General features: G+C 36.5%; 1 protein-coding gene across 2 annotated transcripts in view; it reads right to left on the minus strand.

The window, feature by feature from the left end:
- The window catches only part of LOC132937883 (C3 and PZP-like alpha-2-macroglobulin domain-containing protein 8), a 157,929-nt gene that overhangs the window by 32,862 nt on the left and 102,736 nt on the right, over positions 1-22,331 (minus strand). The gene's annotated exons all lie outside the window — the stretch shown is intronic.

The raw sequence follows: 22,331 nt of genomic DNA on the forward strand, positions 1-22,331 counted from the left end.
CGGATAGAGTTATTCGACGATGAAATGCAAATTTCCATGTTTATACATATAGCGTAATAAGCACAAGCAAATGAAACGTCACGAATTAATCACAATCCAAAGACCGCGGTTTCGGCCAACTTAACCCTACCGTGACGCACTATAGTGCAGGACGGTAATAAATAAATTTTTAATATAATAGTGTAATACACCTACACTGTGTTCTTTTGTTTAATTTTGTATTACAATAATTGTTTAAATATTAAGTGAAATAATAATAATATTATATAATGCAACGTTTCACTTCCGCGCAAAGTACAAACAATAATCAACAAATTAAGAATTGGCCACATATTATACACCCTGCACGAGCACATGAAATGAATAATTATTAAGAACGCATCACGTGCAATACCTTAACTGCAGTCAACTACCTACAGCTTTAATCGGATGATTCTAGACGAAGAACTCTGTGGTAGACATGATTTCTGAAGGGGGGGGGGGGATCAAAAAAAAGAAAACGTCCTAGCTAAATGGGAGGGGAAAATGGGAAAATCCCCCACCTTTTCAAAACTTTTTACTTAGGTAGTAAAATATTTAACAATAAGGAACAATGAATATAATTTGAATTGATACAAAATTCACATCAAACACAACATGAAGAATATCCACTCCAAAGCCAATGAGAGGGGATCTGACCCCCCACGCCCCCCTTGTATACGTCACCGACGCAGATGCTCCCCTACAATCTATGTAAAATATTACCCCCTACCCAGAGGGCCATAGATGGCCGTTCTTCAATTCCTCTGCAAAGAGACAGAATTATTCTAAAAAATCTTTTATATATGTACATTTTTTAATCACAATATGTAAAATGTAAATGGCATACACATGACACAATGTATTATATTTTAATTTAATCGGTGACTCACTATAATACGCTACATAATCTGCTCTGCACCGGGAAATTAATTATGAATTAGCCATGACGTACATGAACCTATCCAACTGAGGGTTGTCTGTGAATACTAGAAGCGAATCTCTCATATTAATTGTAATTTGGGCATTTGCCCATTTATAAATTTATAATATTATAATAAATAAAGATCGTTTGTATAATATAATCCAACTATTAATTTTATTTATGATGGTTATTTATATTATTTTTTTTACGTTCTGTACTTGCCGAAGTCTTCTGCGATAATTATAATGATATTAACACTGTGTAAGCAGTAAGCACTGGTAAGGTTCATACCAATATAATATGAGGTGATTCATTTAACAAATAAGACATTATAAAAACAATAACGTTTTATTAAATTGTTACAACAGAACGTATTTGAGAAAAAAATTATATTTTTACTATTTTTAATTGTTATAATTTTTTCATGATTTTTTACTCTTTTGAATGACTCTATATATTTTTAATTTCATACTTTAAAGCAGAATATTGTTTGGAGTATTTCGCTGTATAAAAATCAAGTTTTGAACAAGAAGTTGATTAGTTATAACTTATAATTTATAAGATATGATAATCTATCTATTTAAAGTAGGTATAGATGGGCGGGGTGGAGGGGTACATGGGCGACCCGCAGTTATAAAGTATTTCAAATTTAGATAAGCGGAATAGTGGCACAAAATGTTTGCGGGTCACCCCTATACCCCCCTACACTCCGTTCATGTATACTTTAAAATATGTTTATAACTCGAAAACTAGTAGTCCAAAATTTGATTAAATAAATAATATTCTACGTTGGGATTAGGGCATTAAAAATGCAGGTTGTCATTAAAAAAAAAGTAAAAATAAAAAGTGATAACACTAAACATGTTGTTTTTTAACCACTTAAAACTGTGTATAACAAATAATTTTAAAAACGTCAATGGTTTCTTTTAAACGTATCGCTCGGTATAGTCTTGTAAATTGGTATCACATAACATAATTTGTACTATTATTGTTACTAAATATTATATTGGCGGTGCACGGCGCGTGTATAAAATAAATAATAAAACTATATGGACCTCGAGGCTGTGGGGCTGTCCGACACGTAAAGTTTCAAATATCAATCAAATCTCAAACCACGGTAGTAAATAGGTAATTGACTTTGGCAAACGTATAACAGCGGCTGTTTTAATAGTCAGGTCATATTTTTACGGCCGTATTTCGCCGCGGCCCTCGGCGTATATATATTATTATAGTAAGTACGTGTGCAATACATCAAACGCGTATTTTATTTTTCCATTATATAATAATATACATCATACACATTATTCCTCCTTCGTAATGGCCAGCCATCATAAAATGTCCGTTATCAACGCATACACCGACACTGTGCGGTGTAGACGTATCCGAATATCCGATACATGCGCCGTTTTTGATACTCGACCGGTCTTTTAGATAATCAATTGAAGCACTGTACCCGTAGATTATTATGTATGATAAGAAACAGGATGAGTTGATGACTTTTGCATTTTCCCGCTTTAATATTATCCTATACACAATGCTAACCGAGCTATAAATTTGTTTCACTTTTCGTTGATCCAGAATACACATATTATATATTATACATATATTATATTTGAATTTTGCAATTTTTATTTTTAGCGAAATTTTTTTATACTTTTATGCCATTGTTCGTGTTGTATGCAATTTTTCTTAAGAGGACGTTACACCTGCACGTGTTGTCTACGTCTTACGCGCGTACGACGTAGACAAAACGCGTTTACGCAGTCTGAGTTGAGATGTTTTGAAAAGTTGAAGGTATTTTAAAAATGTTGAAATTTTTGCTATTTCTAAACGTTATATGAACGTCATATTGGGTATAGTGGAAAAGAACGTAACGATTTTCCCTCAGAATATTGCCACAATTCAATTTTATAATAGGTTATTTTATTCTGGAACCAAAATTGAGCGATTTATACTCAGACTGCGTAAACGCGTTTTGTCTGCATCGTACGTATGTAAAACGGAGACAACACATGCGGGTGTGACGTTCTCTTAAATCTTGGATAAAAAAAAAAAATTTTTTACATTTTTTAAAATATTTCTATTGTTATTATTGAAGGTTGTGATTTGATTTACAGCGTGCAGGTACACATGCTTTTACCAGACATACGCGTTCTGATTTGTATGATCCTGTGTTTCAATTTCCCACTTCATATTGTTTCGACATAATATAGGTAGGTAGTTTCTGCTCAGTATTTTTCTTATAAATACAATTACCGTTTATTATAATTCCGAGTGTATATTTTACAGTAAACTACCATCTCGGAAAACCAAGTCTTGTGATTTATTTATCTTTTAATATATAGGTATTGTTCTTTAAAATTATGAGTCCAGGTCATTATTTTACTATTTTATACTTTCCGTAGTTTAAACTGTTCGAAAAAATAACATTATAAAAAAATATTATTCCGTAAAAATACCATTAATTTATTATAATGCAATTCTTTTAAATTATTATTCCTAAATAGATTTATATTTTGAAATATTATTTTCCTGAAAGTTACAGTTCCATTTGGATATTTTCCAGAATTATAATATGTGTATGGGCGCTTATCGAATATTATATTTTTTATAATATTATATCATACAATCATTTTGATAAGTTATTTTTTAAATACTAAATACATTTTTGATGATTTTTAAAAGTTAGGTTATTTAAGAATTTTTTTTAGGTCATCAACATCTATGTTATAATAATATAATATTATATAGTGCCACAGTACGATATCGTTTATTCGGAGGTGTACTATATATTAAACTAAAATTCTCAAATATTAAACTCGATCCGACCATTCCGTAGAACTTATAATTAATATTAATTTTGCTCGAAAATTTCATGAGTGCGTGTCAAACGATATATTTACCTACGTTTAACGTTATTATAATTCATCTAATTTAGAAATAAACATAAATTAATATTTGTAATTTGTATACTGTTATTTTGCATTTTTAGCTATTTATTAATTAAAATAAAATAACTCATTATTATATTATTGTTTATTAATTTTGAATTTTTAGTAATATTTTAAGTATGCTACTATTATTACAGTAAAACTTTATCTTAGACATAAACAAATACAAATTATTTTTCCAACACATTCAACTTACTGTTATTCATTGATAATTTACAGGTTTTGAGTAATGATTTGAACTAGTGCATTACGAACATTACTTTCTTCTATCCCAAGTTCACTTTGACAAAAATAAGTGCGTTCTTGTTCGTTTGGTTATTATAAGTATTAACCGGGTTGCGTACTATTAATTACTAGGTTGCGATACCGTCAAGCTCTATATGAAGTGAATGGTAAAAGTATTCACGGATTTAAGAAAAATAGATCGTCACAAACATGTACAATATTATTATTGATAACTAATAAAAAGTTATACTTTATTCGATCATGTTTCGACGAAATATTTTGAATATCAGTAGTCTGCATATTTAAAAATGTAAATTAAACGTACAACGAACGTATAACTGTATCCGAATGTAACCCCATAAAGTCATAAAATGTTTTTAAATAAAATAATATGCACTTAAAGTCGTGCGCATTATTGTAAGGTTTTCTCTTTTTATTTTCATACAAATACAAATTGGATTCCTGATTTTCTGATTCCTCTGTGTTTTGTGTTATAAGTGCACACAAATATATGGTATTGATTTTGTGTTTAATATTTCCTGGGAGTTTCTACATTTGCTCAACTGTACTATTAAAAATGATTTACTTTTAATGTGCGATTATAGCTTATTTGTTCTGTGAACATTTTAAAGAAATAACCTAATACGATGTCCCATTGTAATGTGATTTATTATAACACAAGGAATCTTTATTTATTTAAACATATTTAATATAGTGATGGCACACAAATAATGAAATCATTAATCGTATGACTTTTATAAACTATAAAGTATAACTCTCGGAGAATCAATTATATTGATAACAGTTACCAAAGTTTAATCGTAAAACTATATTAAAAAAAAAATGAATGTATAGGAAATACATAATATTATATAGACACCTTATGATATTATAAAGGACATTAATTTCATTCAACAAGCACTTTAAACCGTTTATTAATACTATTTGTATTTGCGTAAATTTAATTTAAATTTAATCATAATATTTATGAAATTTTTAAAGAAGTCCAGTAAAAATTACCGGTATTAAACCGAACAATGGACATAATATTTATTGCATCACAATTAATATACTTGTTATAAATACAGATTAATAAATAATTAATATTAATGGATATTTATATATTATAATGTATAACACATAGGTAGGTAACAGTATAATATATTATATTATTATTTTAGTGATGGTATCTAGAAATCTAAAATTGAGAAGGGGGAGAACTATATATTTTTTTTTTATTGGTCTAGAGTCCGGCAACTATTGCCATTAGCTATTATGGGGGTTACGGTTGTAACGGTACACTTAGGCCATTGAGTGGTTTTTCAACTGTGAAGGAGGGTACCTGTAGGTTTTTGGTAAACACGTGTGTTTGGTTTTTGGCAGAATTTCAAATTAGGCACCCGTAGGTTTCTGCCATGCCCGGTCCGGGGATGGCGGCCTCTCTCTCTAGACAGTTGCCTGCCCAGGGAGAGGAGCCGCCCGTGGTCGAGATTCGAACCGGTGACTGTACGCGTCGAAACCGACGCCGTAGTCCGCTCGGCCACTCCGTCCCCCGATAATAGTTTTAGTCACAATAGTTTATTGAATATAAGATTTAATAACAGTATTAACAATTTTATTTATATTTCAAATTTATGGATTTTAATGCGTATGAACTACCTTTTATTATATAAATAAATACATGATATAATTCAAAATATCCAAAGGTGAGTGCTAAAGTCTCTTTGCCCTCCTCATATCCACGCTTGTACACAATGTATAATGTATAATTATATTTGTTATAAGTTGTTGCAAGTTATTATACTAATAACCAAGCTGTTCCCACATATATATTTATATATATATATATATCTGTGGCTGTACCTACCTGAAAACTGGTTATCATTGATTACAGTTTTGTCGCAAACCTTAAAGCTGTCATATGATTCGACAAAACATTCATAATATGTGCGCCGACGAGTCTCCACCCAATTATAATAAATTCGTACAACTAATAATTATTTTACATTTTGGATAGTTGTATGGATATATTGATAAAATAGTGTGGTAACTCCATCTATAATGCCGCAGATGACGAATGGTCTCTCGCATCATCGGCGATTTATTATAGTTCAGTTGTTATTGTGACAATACGTACATCAGTGATTGAATTTAGAAGTATATCGATGTCTAACGGATCCCCCCCCCTCAATTTCCAATTAATACACCTATATAAGACAGAGTCCGATTCCGACTATGTATAATTTTTGAACTAGCGTAAGGAAACGGCCAATGAAAAAAAATCGCGTTTCACGGATGGGCGGTCTCCCGGCGGCGGCGTTATCACCGCTCCTTACCACTTTTGACGATTTTTTTTCAAAATTTCTTCAGATTTTTCGTCTTTACTCCGTCTGAGGCTTTCCGTGTCCCCGCTCGGACCCTATTCGCGTTTCCCGCTAAATTTACATGCCACTCGGAGCCGTACTTTTATCCCGGCGGGCCCGCCGCGGCGGTGATTACGTGCAAACCGAGTATCGCCGTCACGTGGTTTTTTTGCCGTTTTTGACAAGCCTGCCCTCCCCGTCGACGACTTATTCGCGTTCCCCGTTAAATTTATAGGCCGCACTTCCTTCCGGACGAGTCCCGTGGCGGACGAGTGGATCGCGGAGAGTGCTGCGGCGTCGTCACGATTTTAACGACATTTTCGACTCGAGTCGCCTCCAACCCCTTTTTAAGTTGTCGGACCTTCCCGTCGAAGACTAGCTTATTCGCGTTCCCCGCTAAATGTATAGGCCGCGCTCGGCCGTACTTCCTTCAGGACAAGTCCCGGGGCGGAGCGGCGGTGCGGAAAGCATACCGGCTTATATCGCCGCCGTCGCGTAGGTATTACTATATACGGGCATAAATACATGCGTCGGAAGGTTCGATTTCGTTCGCGAATCTCGCGTTTTCGACGTCTTAGGGCGGCGGAGTCGGTCGTCCGCGGTCCGAACTGGTCGCAACGGCCTTCACAACGCCCTTTGAAGGACGTCTAAACCGCGTTCGTAATTGGTCGGGACGCCGAAACGGTTTAAGAGTCTTAGATTTGACTCCAGTTTTCAACTCAGTAGGTAGGTTAGGGCGTCGGTGCGGATGACCTGCCGGTTGTTGTTTCGAAGCCGGCCGCCGCGCCGGGATTGTCGTTAATTTGCGGCGGTCGTGTAAAACCGAATTTTTTTTTCGTGTTTTTATTTTTTTCGGCATTTACCTTTGTTATCACTTCTGCCTTATCATATTTAACGGAAATTCGAGTTTCACCGCCTTTACGGATTTCGTACGACCCTGTTCGGATTGTATTCGCGTTCCCGGCTAAATGTATAGGCTGCGCGCGACACCAAAAAAATAGCGGCGGCTATATGATATTTTTACGGAATTTCAAATTTCCGGCGGCGTTTTCGAAAAGCTTCTGTCAAAGATTTTGTCCGCTACGCCGCAATATAAATATCTACCAACCCATTAAATCCAAAATAAATTTTCAGGTGCAGCGAAAGCAGCATTCGCTGCATCCGTGCGCACGCCTATGGATTTAATGGTTCAAACCTAAACCGGAAAGTTTTCAAACGATATTATTTGTCGACATGCAGCAATTATATATTATATAAAAATTATACTATTATTTTACCTATGTAAAATTCAATTTTGAATTTTTTTTAAATATTATTTTGTATTAACTATTCGACTATATTGACGTTCACACGTTCTACATAATACATATTATATTATTATTATTATTTACAATTCTTGTTTTGGTTTTGGTCGGTTATGTCGTATCCGCCGGTGTAATGCGTTAGGTATTATATGATTTATTCAGCAGTTTTCGTCGCCTTTAGTGTTTGATGGCTTAAATTGGAACATATTATAATATCCGTCTAGCGTATATACTGCAGGTCCACGGTCATTATACTTTGCATAATCGACTTACGAGTTTTTTTATTTAAAATATATATTTTAACGATTTTTTTAGTCGTTAAATTTGTAACAATTGATTACACTCGACAAAACAAAAAAAAAAATATTTTTTTGTTCACATCAAAATATTTTTATTAATTATTGACCAAAAATAGTAAAAAAATGTATGAACAACAATAATTTTCAAAAAAATTAGCACATTGGCTAAAAAAAAATATGAATATAATATTTTACACAATAGAAAAAGAAAAAAAAACCGAAATTTACAATAATATGAGAACAATTTAAGAATTTGAAATAATTTAATGGAATTTAAAAAAAAAAAAATACGACGGACAGGATAGACACAATAAACAAGGGGGGGGGGGGAGAATGCGAGATGGCGATTGGTGCCGAAATGCAGTGTTGCTGGCCACTGGTCACCTCTGCACGTTCTCCGACCTGTCCCGCGGGTTGACGAGTTTCGCTGGCGCGTTTGCTCGGCCGCTTGACGACCTTGCCCAGCCGGCGAGGCCAGACCGAGACGGCCATGGGAGCGACTACGGTTGGCTAAAGCACGATGTCGTGCGCGTCGACGGTCGACGACGCGACGACTCGGCCGACGGACGGCGAAGACCAAGACACGGAGCGAGCGAAGTGAGATTTTGTGCCGCGGAACCGGTGGAGACGTGCGAAACGGCCGATGTGGGATTGCCGCGCTGGGCGAAAATGCGAAAGTCAGCGGACCACAGCGCGATCCTCGACTCTCGGTAATTTTCGCCCTGGCGTTGTCCCTTCGGCCGCGTCTTCGTTCCGCCGCCTCGGCGAAGTCGCGCACCGCCAGACCCTGTGAAACAGTTGAGTTTCCGCGAGTCCGGCGCCGCTGACGTCCCCGTGTTCCTAGCACGCAAATCTCCATTCCACTCACCCCGGTGCCGAAGTCTCCGCCGCCGCCGTCGTACCGAGTCGCCATCGCCGTCGTACCGAGTCGGTGTACCGTCGGGGCGGAATCGTTGCCCGCGCCGGTACCTCTACTATATAGCCGCCGTGCCGTCGCCGTCTCCCGTCGCCGCCGCTCCGCGTGACCGTAACTGCAGCCGGGCGCTCGCCGAGCCGCCAGCGGGTCTCGCGCGTCAGCGACGACCGAGCGCGCTACGCCAGCGGAACCCGTCGCGCCGCGGGTGGTCGGTGAACGTGCGCGGGTGACTTACCGCCGCGCACCGTCCGTGCTCTTTCTCGCATCCTCCCCCCTCCATTCCGTCGCCGTCATCCTGTCCGTCGTCTTCGGCCCAGGGGGGGGCGAGCTGCGGACGGCTTCTCATCGGCGGCCGCGCGGACCGCGGGAAAAGCGTCTGGCGCCTTTCCGCCTCGTACGACGAAGTGGATCGCAGTTACCGGGTGTGCTGCCGCCGGGTATCCAGTCGTCCGAACAGCTCGCCAAAGCTATTACCCCCTGGCCGGCTCGATGTTCTCATCATCCAACACGTCGTCCGGTCGCAAAACGTCGTCGAGCGGTCCGCCCTCGGGAGTCGGAGTGGGATCGACAGGCCCCGACTCCGTGGACGGCGCGACGACGACGCACAGATGTTCGCCAGCAAAACGGAATGATCCTCTTCTGCTTCCGGAATTTCCGAAACGCCTCGACGTTTTCGTCGCGCTCCTTCCCATCTGCGCCTCCAAGAATCGGATTTTCTCCGTCCGACTCCGGGGTCTGATCGTCGCCACTTGCAGTAGTGCGACCGAATCAATGGCAGACGGCAGAAGGGCGACTAGGCGCACGAGGTATTCGTGGCTTCCGTCAGCGTAAAAGTCGCCTTCCGTTTTGTTGACTGGCGACGTCTTCTAAGGCTTCGAGTAATGTTGTGACGTTTGCCGCGTAGCGTGCGATGTTGTAATCGTTGTTAGTTGTCACGTTTTATTTTCCGGGTGAAGACAATTTGCGCGTGCACGTTCGGATGGTTGAGAATTGGTATTGAGCTAAATACAATTAATATTTCAACGCGGAGACCAATCTCCGAGAAAATCTCCCGGACGACGTGCATTACCTACTAGCCAGCCATAGTTTGTTTATATCTCTCGTCGGCCTGCAGCATTAGAAGAATTTCGAGCGCGTTAATTTTTTTAAACACCATTATTGTTAGGTATTGATCTCATAGATATAAAAAAGAAAAAATGTTATGAATTTACAACTCAAAATAATTTTCTCAACCTTCCAACTTTAGACGCTCATAATCTACTATTGTGGATTTACGCCCAACTTTTTTTTTAACTTCCACTAACAGCAACCTACGAGTACCCTTGTATTACATTTTCAGATTTTTGACCGTACATCTCCTGTATAATATAATTAGTAATCAATAATTATACAATATATGTAGGTTGTAGGTATAGGTATAATACTATAAATTATTTAATTTTAACATTTAATATTGGTCATAGCTATTAAATGTTTTGACTCGATTAAGAGCTGAGACGGTGTGTCGTCGGCCTAGGATATTTTATATTAAGAGGATGTGAGCGCAGCTATATTTCGGTATAAAAATATGTTTTCGAAAAATAGATTTTATTCCGAAAGTAATATACTTAGCGTAGTACAACCTATTATTAAAATTAAAAAACACAACATTATTTAGGGAATGACATATCCGTTTGGATTTTTATAAGTTTTTAACAGAAATACGATCTTTTTATGTTGTCAAAAATTGTAATTTTTTAATCTTAAATACCTATCGTTTCAGTTGTTTAATCTACAAACGGATATGTCATGACCTAGATAATGTTGTGTTCTTTAATTTCGATAATTCGGTATTTTTCTCTAAAATCACTCTAAACCTTTGTATTTGTCATGTTTCGTAGGCATGTTTTTTGTTGTCGAATTTAATTTTTCATCCGTAATGTGCTGCCACCTAAGGACGGCGACGACGTATACGGTTCCTTCTCCCACCACTACTACAAATGGCGGATTCGGTCATGTCTAGCACCCACGATCTTAATTTAAACTAATTAAATTTTTAGGAATAAATCCCAATTACGATATTACCAAAATATTATGAAACAGTCATAATAATTATTATTTGATGTTTCCAGTCTAGTTTATATCTAATGAATGATAATATTATTATTATAAATATTTACCACTTCCAGTAACTAAACCAAACCACCTATGTGATTAATATTAGAAGAATAAATTATAATGTTTATTTAAAGTACAAAATATAATATAATATTCTGAATTTCTAATACTTGTGCCTTATCCACAATTAAAAATTTAAAAACTCGTCATTTATCGTTTGACCGTTTGACAAGAAACACGAGAGTTAAATTTTTAACTATGGTGAATAAAAAATCGATGGTAAAGCGTACCATCAGAAAAAAAAATTACTAGGTCCTTAGTTAAAAATCGGTGGTCCATCCGTACAGAAAGGTATAATATTGATTTTATTACTACTTTAGAATTTGAATTTATACTTGTTGAAATGTAATATAAGTTCCTAATACCTATAATATAGTAAACTAGCATCTCTAAAAATATTTTACCCAAAAACAAAAGCACTGAAAGCATCTGTACCTTTATTGACAGATTTTTCTATTAAACTTAGGTTTAAATAATAATACCTTATACTATTATATTATATTTTCATTATTATAATATTATCTTAGTTAATGGTTAATAAAAATGATTTGTTTGTTTGTTTGTTAATTTAGATAAACTGTTCCTATGTATATTAAAATATTATATAATGTGTAGATATATATTATATAATTATTATAATTATATTATAAACGATAAAACGTTATTCTACAATATTGAAAAAGGTTAAACCGATAAATAGGTTAAGTTAGGTTAGTTATACATCAATGCATACTAATATGTTAGTACGTTTTCATATTTACATCTATTTGAATTATTAGTTTACTTATACAGATTAAAAACTAATTAATTATCGTGGCGTAATAATTTTAATATTTTTTTATTGTGTTATAGCTCATTAATTTAAAATCATTTTGATTGATGAGGTATTATAATTTTTTTTATAACATCACGTGGTTTTTCGTTAACGTAACATAATAATCATATTATATTTTATTTGACATGCAATACGTACAACCACAAATTTTAGATTATCGCCGTCGTCGAACTGGAATCGCGAAATGCCGCTGAACTTAATATCACACTCGACAACGGAGATCAAACTAAAAATAAATTTGCATGAATAAACGCACATGACTTCATGACAGCCGCTGCAGCTCCGTCGGGGAATCGAGCGTGAACCGCGGCGCGCCGGTCCGACAAATTTCGCGGAAATGTTTAAAAAAAAATACAAGAAAAGAAGGGATGAGGGAAAAAATGAAAACAGAAATATATATATATATTATTACGCTGGCCGCGCGCGTAAAAAAACCGATTCCTTTGATTGGTGGTCGCGTTTAGCGTTCGTGTAGAGAATTCAAGCATGGGCTTAGGCATCAAGTACACCTGTCGTTCATAGCGTTCGTTTGTAAATAGAGGGGTCTTACAACCGGGCGAGGAGCGCTCGCGCACACAATAAAATATTCGAACGAAAAGAGAGGAGCATTTTTGAAGGGAAACTAAACTAAAAACGCCGCTCGCGCACACGCGGGAGCCGATTTGTTAAGAACTCTAGTGGTGCCGCGTACGTGATCGGAATTTCCGGGAATTGCGACGTCGTCGGGCGTCCCGAATAGGCAATTTCGCTACAGCAGTGCGTCGCGCGGTCGGCCGCGCGTTCGCGAATAATAATAATAATAATATTATGTTATGACCTATGATAATATTATTGTCCGCGGACGATCGCCAACGAGAACGCGGATGGACCAGCCATCATATGATGATGATGATAATAATAACAATAACGATGATAATGATAATGATAATGATGATGATAGGATACACAAACGCCGGGTCCCGTGCGTCAAGTCGTACTGAAAAAACCATGTAGGTACCTATGTATTATAACAACATTATACGCGCCGTGCTCACAATAATATTTTGCCGTCCGGCCAATATCATATACGGAATCATATGATTTCTGCCACCGCAAAAATATAAGTACATTGCATTGTTCGCCATCGACCGGCCGAACGGTTATCAACCCGATGATTGTTATGACGGCGACAACCCGGCACGGGAAATGTATTTTTTCAAGTCCTGGAAGGGTCTAATCGCGCGGAAACAGTCGTACTGGATATCGCTGGGGCGGGAACCGGGTGATGGTACTCGTCGTCGCTAAAACAATACGCAGAACTCTCTACGTTCCCACCGGCTCAATGTGACACAGTATCCACGTGGTGTATGATAATTGTTATGTAACAATATTATGTGGCACGATGTGGATTGTGTAATATAATCGAAAAAATGTCATCGAGCACTTAGGGTAATCCAATAAAGAGTGTTTTATCGTTTGAACAAAAATATATAATTTTATTACGAATTTTTACCGTACAGAGTGGGTGATACATCAAGCATGCTCACGCCCGTTTTCCCTTTAACAGTGAATATATATTTAAATTCAGATTTTTAGAATTTGTAAGTGTACGAACATAAATATCATACTTTCAAATGGTTGAATTTTTTTGTACTACTTAAGGAGTGTCCTGTGGTTATACAATCTTCTGCCACTCCACTTTTGTTACTGTAAATTATCAGTGGATATTTTTTTTGAAAATTTTTACGTAGCTACCTAATTTAAAATTAAAACGATTTGTTTGTCAGTTGTTAAAATGTTTGTACTAAGGATGATAATAATATAGTCATTGAAACTGATTTCGCAAAAATATAAAATAGATAATGTTGGAACTAGTATTTATTACATTTACTATATATGATATTACATATTATATTTTCTATTTATTTTATTTACTTGGATCATTCTTACAAATTATAAATGTTATAGATTAGGTAATATATATATTTTTAAAACCACCATAGCCTCCATATCTTCAAGACCTATTACCATTATCATGAAAACACAAACTTAAGTTACTTAAAATATACTCGTTCCAGGCTTGATTCTTATACTTCAAAATTTTCAGAAAATTTATCCGCTAAATAATTAAGAGTAAAAAAGAGGGTTCTCATTAGTTTCATTTGAAAAACAGTTGTTTGTATCTTCATTGAACGGTCTTTAATAAGAAGTAAAAATAAATTTAAACAACTTAAAAACAATATGGCGTTTAAGTATATTATTTAAAAATGTCTAAAATCAGATTTCGAATAACTGCATTGTTGAAGAAAACAGCGAGTGAGCACGGTTAGTGAATCACCCTGTGGCCCGTACGACAATGATAATAATACGAATTTGACGATTATTGACCAATTATTGCTTCTAATTCGAGACGCATGTTGTATTATCTCCGTTCGCAGAGGCTGACTTAAAATATGCTGGACGCATATCGACGCACTTCCGGGATGAAAATTACTCCCGAAAAGGTAAGTTGTACGCGGGACGCGAGTAGTGTTCTCCTCCCGTTTCCGGAGTACAAATCATCGCGGTGGGGACATGCAGGGCAGCCGGACAAATCAGTTTAATCGAGTTCAGTTAGTTCGCCTTGGAAACGAACGCTCGCCCTCGAGCACGCGAAGGAAGACGTGCGTGCGGCGGCGGTGGTGGCGGAGTATATAGACGAGCGCGCATATCGAGGAATTAATATTATTATTCAACAAAGAGCTTTGTGGTTGGAGAATACTGAATTAGCGACACGTCCGTGAATCGTGTCTGGAAATTCATTAAGCTCTCTCTCGGCAGGCGCAGAGACACGACGGAGGCGCGTGTATACGATTGTTGTGCGCCCTGGCAACCGCCCACCCATTTAATACCGCTCCAAAGCTCGATCGGTCTCCCCCCCCCCCCCTCCCCAAACTTTCTCACCGCACCACCGTTCACCCAGTACTTGGATCTTATGTACGCGCGTGCGCACGCGAGTGTGTGTGTCTACAAATATACACGTGTACGCATACCTACAGGGTGTTTCCGGGGTTTCCATTCAAACTTCGAGAACACGATAATTTTATTAGGTACCTACCAGCTATGTATCGTGCCGGAAGCGAGCGGAATCGAAAACATATTTTGCGTTTGGCCAAAGCGAGATCTATCACGAGGGCACTCACGGTGCGATTAAAATAATAACACTAACATGTTATCTACCATGAATTATTTGGATTTCAGTGAAAAACGAATTGCCGAAAACCGCGATTTCCATTGCGCGACACACGGTTTTCGCGACTTTCAGACACCGACATAACGCCTTGTAGGGACGACGACAATAATATATTATATTAATATTCTCGCGTCGTATTATACTCTGTGCTCGGGATTGCGACGTGTTCAAAACTAAACCAGATAATATGGCTATCGTGAGTGTCTTGAAAAATATCGCGTTCGCAAAACGCATAATAGGTTTTCCATTCCATTCACTAACAACGCACCAGATCGCTATCTAATAAGTCTGCACGGAAAACCCCGGATGACACCCTATATTTATAGTATAATATAATATAGATGGTGCGTTATGTATATGCGCAGTCAAAGAGGACGAGCTCGCACCAGCTACTGCTAAGGGGTTTATATTGTGCGAAATAATCCATGGGCATACACGACCCAAATCCTATCCGTATCAATATATTATGTTTGTGGGTGTGTGTGTGTGTGTGTGTGTGTGTGTTTTGACGGATAGAGCGATTACGAAAGATATCACAACAACAAAAACAACAACAACAACAATGTAAACGATGGCCAAAAATAAATTTTAATATTAAAATATTAAAAATGATTATGTCCTTGCTATCTGTCCGAGCTATACAACCATTATCACGTGTGATTATACGATTTTGATGCGTTTTATGAACTATCAACTATTTTTGTTTTTTTTTTATTTTTTCTGCAAATAACAATAAAAAAAAAATGTTCTGCCGGGCGAGAAGCTTAAAAATGTCATACAAGGTCCATTCATAAGTTGTTATTAAAACTATTTAAAAATATTTATGATATCAAAGATAATTTTACGTGACTCAATTATTAGTTCCAAAACGTATTACTGGGATTTAGTGTGCGTATATGCACTATGCAACCGACCAAACGGCACCTACATAATTAATATAATATATACATTTTTGATCACAAACATTAATATGCACTATCACAGTAACTTCCGTTTTTATAGTCCATAAATCGAATTATACGATTAACATGCATACAATAAGTGACGGACAATCTCATCGCACAACAGCACACAGGCATAGTATATGCATGTTGTATATTATTATGTACGTTATAAAAAAAATGCGAAATTCATTATTTTTTTTTTTACATCGTTCAACTGTGGTTTAATTTTATTATTATCATCAGTAAATCGACGAGAAATGCAGTAATGACGATCGTTAATTTTTTTTTTTTTTTTTTGTAATCATATAAAAGTAGATTACGAACGATACGAACCCTTTTAGGGTTGACATTACATTTGTTTATTATGTTTTGGAGCCGGGGATTCGTATATTTAAGTAGTGTACGTTAATGAAAATATTTTTAATAATATTGCACTGCGTCATATACCTATATTATTAATAACTAAGGTCAGATCCAATAAAAATCTCATAGATATTATTTACGGATAAAATATGATATTGTATTGGGTCACGAGATGAACGAAACGGACAAACATTTTTTTCTTATAAATTGTTTTTGCAGTTGTAGCCTGGATTTTGTCGGTTTTTACCTCAATTTTTGAAATTGATAGCTCTTTAGATTTGATTAAATCTATTGTGGACGTTTTCAAATTTACTTGTCATCCATATTGAATTGTAACGTTTTTTTCATAGTATTATTATTTACCACGCATATAACAAAGGTTATTTTTAGCAATTTTTTTGAACCGTTTGTAATTTTTATTTATTTTTTGGGGATGCTATTCATACGGGAGTATACAAGTAGTTTTTTATTTTTTATACAATTCGTAGAGTATACGGATTTCATTGTTTTCTAAAAAATAAAAATAAATGTATATTTATATAATATATATATCTAAGTGTCACATATGGTACGGGGAATACGTTTTCGTATTTGGGTGCGTGTTTTCGACGGTCACGGTGGTCAGACCCCACGGTATACGAGTGAAGTGACCGGAGTGACCGGCGGCGTAGGGGTTGAATAGTACGAGTTTGTGGGTCAGGAGCCTGTGGGTAGGGGATCATCGTGAAGGGTTTAAAGTCACGTCCAGCCGAAGGCATGCGGCAGCACACTGGTGTGGGTGGTATCACGGCGGGCCTGCATGAGTCTTCCTATGGGACTGGGAGGCATCACTCGCGAAAGGTGGAAGTAATAAGGGGCACTGTGGGAACGGGATAGTGGGTAGGGTTGGGGTGGCGTTGGAAGGGGGTGGGGGATACTTTGAGGGCGGTAGGTCGGTCGCGAATTTCCGCTTCGTTTATTTACCCGCCGCCGACGTTCAAACACCACTTAGTTAGCGGTTATCGTCGACAAATTTCGTACCGTCGCCAGCACCACACCACCATCACCACCACCACCACCACCACTGCCACCACCACCACCACCACCACCACCATCACCACCATCGCTGCCAACACATCTCACCGCAATAAAACGCAATAATTAATGACACGGGCTCTCGCAAATATTTGACGACTCCGCTGGGACGTGATATCCTCCGCAGCGGTGACCACTCAAGTCCTGTACTCCTGTGTCATAATGTATATTTATATGATATACTATAGATACAGAGGTTCTCGCGTGGGTTTCCATTTCCGGGCTGAATGGTTCCCGAGACTCTACCCCATTGGTCGAATCGGTTCCCTTGTCCTATTTACTTTCATATCGCATTCATCCGTGAGCCGAATCGGTGCATTCAAATAATATATTACTATTCACAATGTACAATATTGTATTATAATATATCTTAGTATAAACCGATAGTTTCAAATTTTTATTAAGATAGGGAATTCATATTTTCGAATCATGTTTCAGCTTACTCCAGAACGTGAATTTCAAAACAGCTTTATACAATTCAATAGCATTGCAGTGACCGAAGGTTGGAGTTTGAGGTTTAGATTCCATTCATGTCATTCATAGTAGAGAAAATCCAACAGATTGACCCCTCCACAGAATTCAAAGAAAACGATTCAGATGGGTACCTATCGGATAACTCAGCACGCATCCAGCCGTCTATATTAACGGGGGGGGGGGGGGGGGGAGGAGAAGGGGCTGATTATAAATATTTATAGGTACATCTTTACAATTTACCTACTGGTAAATACGAGTATATAATATAATATATATACATACAATAGTACTTGATGCAATAATTCTTTATTAATTATAATGAATACTTTTTAACACTTTTCTTAAGTTTGGTTTCACGTCTGTCTGTGATCAAATCTTGCGCGCTCGATTTGAGGCACTTTTTGAAGATGAAAAATTCTGAAAATTGGTATAGACCTTGGTCTTGGATGACAATACAATAATCCGTTGTCATTTTGGGACATGGACCAAAAAAAAAAAAAGGATTGTCCCCACGACGTCGCCGTAATATCTCTCGCAGATATTGAACTTTCTCTCTTCCCCGAAAAAAACCGCAACCTCTTACGAAGCAAGTATAGGCGTGTCCTATCCATTATTATAATATCTATGGTAACAACGGTAATTATTACCAAATAACATTATACCGGTATTCTGATATAGGTACCGAAAACACCGGATACCGATATTCTTTAAACACTACAGTCAGCAGTGAAAATAAGAGCAACAGACTGTTCGTAACTTCATGTTCTTAATTATTTACTTTCAACTAAAAAGTAGAAAATAAAAAATAAAAAAAAAAATTTTAAAAACACACTTTTCCATAAAAACATTTAAAAAAAAATTTTAAAAATTGCACTAAAAAGACAAAAATAATTCTCTGTACTTAAAAATAATGAAAAATTTATTGATGAAAAATTTAAAAGTGTGTGGTGCATCATACAAAACATTAAAAGCCGAGCTAAGTCTCACATACACTTCTTTGTTCAATCCTGTTTATAAGATAGTGACTGGCAGTATATGTCAAGTATAAGAGCAAAATAATGAAAAATTTACTGATGAAAAATTTAAAAGCCAAGGAAAGTCTCACATACACTTCTTTGTTCAATCATGTTTATAAGATAGTGACTGGGAATATATGTCAAGTGTATGAGCACCACACACTTTTAAATTTTTCATCAATAAATTTTTCATTATTTTTCGTAAGCTGCATTGAATGTCTGAGTTGTAGCAATGAACAGATAACCAATAAATACAGTGCACGGCGGCTGGCAGTTGACGGTCGTCGTCATTCAGTCGGTCACAATAATAATATTTTCATCAAAAAATTTATAAATGTATGCTATAAAAATAAAAGACTAAGTTTTGTGACTGAATAATATTATAACAATACATTTACACGGGATAACACAAAATATTAAATTTAAATAAATTAAATCATAGGTAATACATTTTAATACAGCCAATGGGAGCGTGGTCAGCCGCCACTACCACCTCCACTGAATCCACGCATGGGATAACTTCTGAAACTATCTTTTGGACAGTGGCGTGTATAGTATTTAATTTCATGGGGGGGGGGGGGGGGTATAAAAAAAATGTATTTAATTATCATTATGAATTAACTTTATTTTAATAATAAATTATAAAAACTAGAATATTATATAAATTAAATTAAACCAAAAAGTCCTATTTTCGAGGCAGGTTTGTAAAATTATTAATCACTTCTTCAGTGTCTATTGAAATACTGCGATGAATTGACATGAGGGCTAATCCTGTTAGTCGGTTTTCACTTGTACTATTTCTTAAGTACGACTTTAATCTTTTTAGCGTTGAAAATGATCTTTCGAATGATGCTGCTGATACCGGTAAAGTTACTAATATTGACATCAAGCACCATATATTTGGAAAAAAATCAACAGCAGACTTTGGACACTCATTCTGAGAAACTTTATTCCATTTTTCTATCCATACTTTTAATTCCGATTCAAATGTATTGTAACTGGGTAAAACATGTTTATAAAAGTCTATACATTTTGAATGAGCTCTTATTAAATACAATTCGGACAAGTTACTACAGACCGATCGCACTGCCCATGCACATATTACCTGTCGAACGTGATGGGAGATAACATTATTGTTCTAACTCTATAACATTCCGTGATACTGTAATGATATTAAATTGTGTCGTATACGTGACTTGAGGTTTTTTACCATCGTGGAGCGATTGGTACAGGGGGGGGGGGTACATGCTATATAATGTACTCGGAAAATGCTGTTTGGTTTCCGGTAAGATTTTTTCCGGATTAAAAAATATTATTCTCCACAATTACCGAACTCGGGGCGTGATGAGATTACACTGAAAATGTTGTGTGTACGCATCACGAGCGAGGGAAAAACAAATAGGTAGAATTTTAAAGGATATTTTTACAGCCAGCGTGTGTATTAATCACTGTTTACGTGCACACATCCCCAGGGGGGGGGGGGGGTGAAAGCGTGCAAAGAGGTGAAAAAAATTACAATGATATTCAACCGATGCATTACTACAGTATTATAATATATTATTATCGTTGTTATTGCGTTTCGGTAAATACGCCTCGCTAATTACTGTTATACATCACACCCATACCGTGATTAATTATTATTAATCGGTTATTGTAATTGTATTTCAAACTATTGAGGTAATCGGGTTATATGTGTAATTTTTGGTATACTATGATTGGAAAAAAGTATTCAAGTACCTAAAATGTATATTATAACGATATAAAATCTCAATGAGAACGTAAATTACAAATAAAACGTATGTCGCCTAAAATAACATATTTGAATCATATACTAATTTCATGACTTGTATATTGAGTTGGGTTCTTTTCAAAAAAAAAAAAAATATTTTTTTATTTTAGCTTCTTTCATTTACACAAACAATAAAATTATTTTCAATTTAATTAATTGAAAACTATAAGCTAAAAACTTTTTTTATATTTATTTGGCTATTAACTTGTGTTCCCACAACAGTACATCACAATACAATTATTCAAAATTAATAACGACTTAGTAACTTACATTTTATTCAAGAATAATTATTATTACATTTTACACTATAAGCACGCTACATCATATATAATATATATATATATATTTATATATATATATATACATACCGGCTTTGTTTGTGACCACAAATTATTATATAATCAAAACAAGATTAATTATTATGAAACAAATTTATTATAATAGTACGTTGATGAAAACGCTTTTGAACACGGACTTCGAATTATGCAATTTTCCTTTTCGGCGTGTATATATAATAATTATTAGAGGAAGATTATTGACTTATGCGGGCATCGCTCATTAAGCTTATGGATAAACGGTCGCGCGTTAATTCGTTACATTTATTCGGGCACTTGTCGGAGGGAATTAATATATAAGTTGTGAAAAAAAACACGTATAGTGTTCACCTCCACACCATTCTTTATGGTCCTTAATCCACCCTGCAGGATCATATTACATGCGCGTGTATAATTCTTTGCCTCCACTATAATAATATCTTCACCAACAACTCCACCACCACCACCACCACCACCACCGCCGCCACCACGACCATCCACCTCCTCCACCACATCCAACCATATCTATATCCCGACTAATTGGTAGCGTTAAATTCGGTTGTATGTTGGCGGGGTAGGGGGCGCCGCGTGACTACCTTTTGCTTGTACCCAGAGCCAGTGGAGCTCGCACGAGAATCCTTTCTTTATCGTCATGTTAATTTGGGTGTTTAAAGGAGGTACACGCGTATAAAATATTATATTATTATTATTATATTGTATTTTGCGTGCGTCCATTGTACGCCATTGTACCGGCAATGCACCGTGATAATCGTGTTTCGGTTCGTGTTTTAATAACAGCCGGCACTTAATCCGCATTAACGAAGGTCGACGATGTTTTTCGATTGTCTTCGAACAATTCGTTAACAGAATAGCGGTTGATGTACGCCGACTCGTTGTAGGGGTGATGGGGGGGGGGGGGGGGGGTAGAGAGTATTCGGCTCACGCACACAAACCCACGTACTCCTCGACGAAAAAAATTCACAAAAGCCGTTGGCGGAACTATTTATAATAAGTACCTATTATAAATGAGGGTGTTTCGGGGAACGTATATGCAAATGTCCAAATAAAGTTGAAAATGTATAAACGGTTTCTTTTTATATTGGGCGTTTCATGGACAAAATATGCCTAAGGTGTATAATATAGCGGACAGTTT

The sequence above is a fragment of the Metopolophium dirhodum genome, chromosome 2, assembly GCF_019925205.1.
Source record: "Metopolophium dirhodum isolate CAU chromosome 2, ASM1992520v1, whole genome shotgun sequence".
NCBI lineage: Eukaryota > Metazoa > Arthropoda > Insecta > Hemiptera > Aphididae > Metopolophium > Metopolophium dirhodum.